The 3,353-nt window shown below is 47.7% G+C and overlaps 1 pseudogene; it reads right to left on the bottom strand.

The window, feature by feature from the left end:
• Positions 1-570: 570 nt before the first annotated feature.
• On the bottom strand, positions 571-2,262 carry LOC118002476 (annotated as a pseudogene).
• Positions 2,263-3,353: the final 1,091 nt, after the last annotated feature.

The following is a 3,353-nucleotide window of genomic DNA, read 5'->3' as shown; positions in this document are numbered from 1 at the left end:
GTCCTTCTTTCCTTTTCATGAGTGATATTCCATCATATGGAGAGATCACATTGTGTTTGTCCATTCATCAGCTGATGGACATTGTTTCTTTCTTTCTTTTTTAAATTTTTTTTAACTTAAAATTTTTTTTTATTTTTAAAGATTTTATTTCTTTATCTGATAGAGAGAACACAAGCTGGGGGAGCGGCGGGCAGAGGGAGAGGGAGACGCAGGCTCCCTGCTCGGCAGGGACCCTGGGATCATGACCTGAGCTGAAGGCAGATGCTTAACCAACTGAGCCACTCAGGCGCCCCTCTTTCTTTTTTTTAAAGATTTATTTATTTGCGTGCAAGAGAGAGAGCGCGCACACACGCACACACACACGCATGGTGGGGGGAGAAGGAAGGGGAAAGAATCTCAAGCAGACTCCATGCCCAGTGCATGAGCCCAATGGGGGGTTCGATCCCAGGACCCTGAGATCATGACCTGATCCGAAATCAAAAGCAGGACGCTTAACCAAATGAGCCACCCAGGCGCCCCATTCTTTTCATTTTCTGACAAGGTTTCATTGCGTAGAGAGGGGGTGGGTGTTCAGTCCCTCCTGGCTGCCGCTTTCCTCATGGTTGCCAGGACCTTGCTCAGCTCATCTTTTGTCCTCTTGGCACAGACGTGTGTCCCCACACTTTTCTTGTTGACCTTGAGGGCCCCCTTGTCCTTGGAGACCTTGAGCAGTATCATGACACGCCGCTCATATGGGGCAAAGCCACACATCTCTTGGATCATGTCCTGAACAGATTTTGGTGTGACCGTGGCGGCTGCACTTCTGCTGGCTCGTGTCCTTGGTCCCTTGCGGCCCTTGATGAGGCCCACGGGCCACGGGGGAGCGCAGAGCCGTAGCTGCTGCCCCTCCATGGCTGCTGAGACAGAGGGGCTGGACACTCTTTCTTTCTGGCTCCTGTAAATAATACCGCTGTGGACATTTATGTATGAGTGTTTGTGTGGACATACATTTTCGATTCTTTTGGTTAGACATCTAAGAGTGGGATTGCTGGGTCATATAGTAACTCTATATTTAGCTTTTTTTTTTTTTTTCCAGTTTTTCCATATTTAACTTTTTGAGGAACTGCCAGACTGTTTTCCAAAGTGGCTGCACCATTTCACATACCCAGGAGCAGGGCATGAAGGTTCCAATTTCTCCACATCCTCACGAACGCTGGCTATTATCTTTTCTCACTCCAGCCATCCTAGTGGGTATGAAGTGGTATCTCATTGTAGTTTTGATTTGCATTTCCCTGATGACTGATGTTGAGCATCTTTTCAGGCGCTTACTGGCCATTTGTAGATCTTCTTTGGAGACATGTCTATTCAGATACTTCACCCATTTTAAAATTGGGTTATTCAATCTTTTTATTATTGAGTTGTGAGAGTTCTTTCTATATTCAGATAAAGTCTCTTACAGGGCATGATTTGCAAATATTGTCTCCCATTGTGTGGACTGTCTTTTCCCTTTCTTGATGGTATCATTTGGCAACACAAAATTTTTGAATTTTGAAGAACTCTGATTGATCGACTTCTTTCTTTTGTTCCTTATGCTTTGGGAATGCATTTAAGAAGCCTTTGTCGAACTCGAGGTCACCAAGACTTACTCCTTTGTTTTCTCCCTCGAGGTTTATAGTTTTAGCTGTTACAGTTAGGTCTATGATCCATTTTGAGTTATTTGTTGAGTTATTAACACATTAAAGGCAACAAGATCTGGCGGTGGGTCTAACATCTCTGTGATTTTGGAGGCGAGTGTACAAGTTATTCTGAGATCTTTCCAACAATTGCAGTGTGATGATGAGACAGTATCATGAATTCTATGAGTGACAGAGTCGCAGCCATGGCTAAGACCACCTACATTCATAATTGAAGAAAATGCTGGATTTCAGTGAAAGAAGGTTCATAAAGCTGTAATTATTCTCCCTGGTTCACGGTTCCCCTGAATTCTATCTACAGATTGGTTAAGAACTCCTGGGATGGCTAAAATTCATGCCGCATATCTCAGTTTCTCAATAGTCTTGGGGGTTTGAACCCTCCCAGGACTGGCTTCTGGGCTGTTTTCCTGCCACCCCAGGCCCCGTTCCCTTCACCCTCTGCCTGGCTGCAGACTTGGGGAAGCTATTCCTGGCCCAGCAGAATTTGCTAACAAAGTGAGGCTACAGAGCTGTGTGGCTGAGACATGCAGGCCTCTCCGCTGGCCAGATTACTTCATTCCCTAGGTGCCTCTGCTTACCTGCAAGGCATGGGTGGGCCGTCAAAACTGTGTTCACCTCATGGGATTATTGGGCTGATTCCATCAGTGTAGGATTTCAAGGCTGAGAGCAGAACGGGGCACACAGGTACACCCCGAAGATACCAGCTTTTTAATTTTCTTTCTTTTTTTTTTTAAAGATTTTATTTACTTATTTCACACACACACACACACACACACAGAGCATGAGCAGTGTGGAGGAGCACGGGTGGGGGGAGGGAGAAGCAGACTCCCCGCTGAGCAGGGAGCCCGATGTGGGACTTGATCCCAGGACCCTGAGATCATGACCTGAGCTGAAGGCAGACACTTCACCCACTGAGCCACCCAGGCACCCCAGCTATTTTCATTAAGCCTTTCACAGGAGAGGGGAGGCTGCTATTTCCTCTGCCTACACATTCTTTCCCTTGCTCTGCACCAGGTTAATGCCCAATTATTTGTAGCGGTCAGGAGTCTTTGAGTTCATTTTTTTTAAATATTTTATTTATTTATTTGAGAGAGAGAGAGAGACAGCACATGAGCAGTGGGTAGGAGCAGGAGAGGGACAAGCAGACTCCTCACTGAGCAAGGAGCCCGCTTTGGGACTGGATCCTAGGACCCCAGGATCATGACCTGAGCAGAAGGCAGACGCTTAACTGCTTAACCAACTGAGCCACCCAGGCGCCCCAGGAGTCTTTGCGTTCTAACAGAAACTCAAATTGCTCCATTTAAAAGGCCAGGATTTCAGGCCGTTTATAGGGTGTGGAGAGGAGGAGAGAGGAGGAGAGTTCCAAACATCCCATCAGGCCTCAGCCCTCCTCTTTCCACAGACTGGTCAGATAGTGGGTGCTCCCTTGAGCAGGGCCAGGACAAGCGAGGACCCCTTTCTCAGGTGCCTGGGCTACAGACTGACCACATGGAGCCTGGGCACAGGACCCAGGTACCTGGCCCTGACCTGGAGGCTCCAGGCTTTCCTGGTCCTCAGAGAGAGAAAGACTCTCTCCTAAGAGTTTCCCCAAAAAGTTCCAGAAAGGACCTTGACTGGCCTGGCTAGGTCATGTGCCAATGCTTGAGCCAGTCACAGCAGCCAGGGGCTGGGGGGCTCTGA

Source organism: Mirounga leonina, unplaced genomic scaffold (assembly GCF_011800145.1).
Source record: "Mirounga leonina isolate KUSES-001 unplaced genomic scaffold, KU_Mleo_1.0 Mir_82, whole genome shotgun sequence".
Taxonomy (NCBI): domain Eukaryota; kingdom Metazoa; phylum Chordata; class Mammalia; order Carnivora; family Phocidae; genus Mirounga; species Mirounga leonina.
This window is presented reverse-complemented; position numbering and strand designations above follow the sequence as displayed.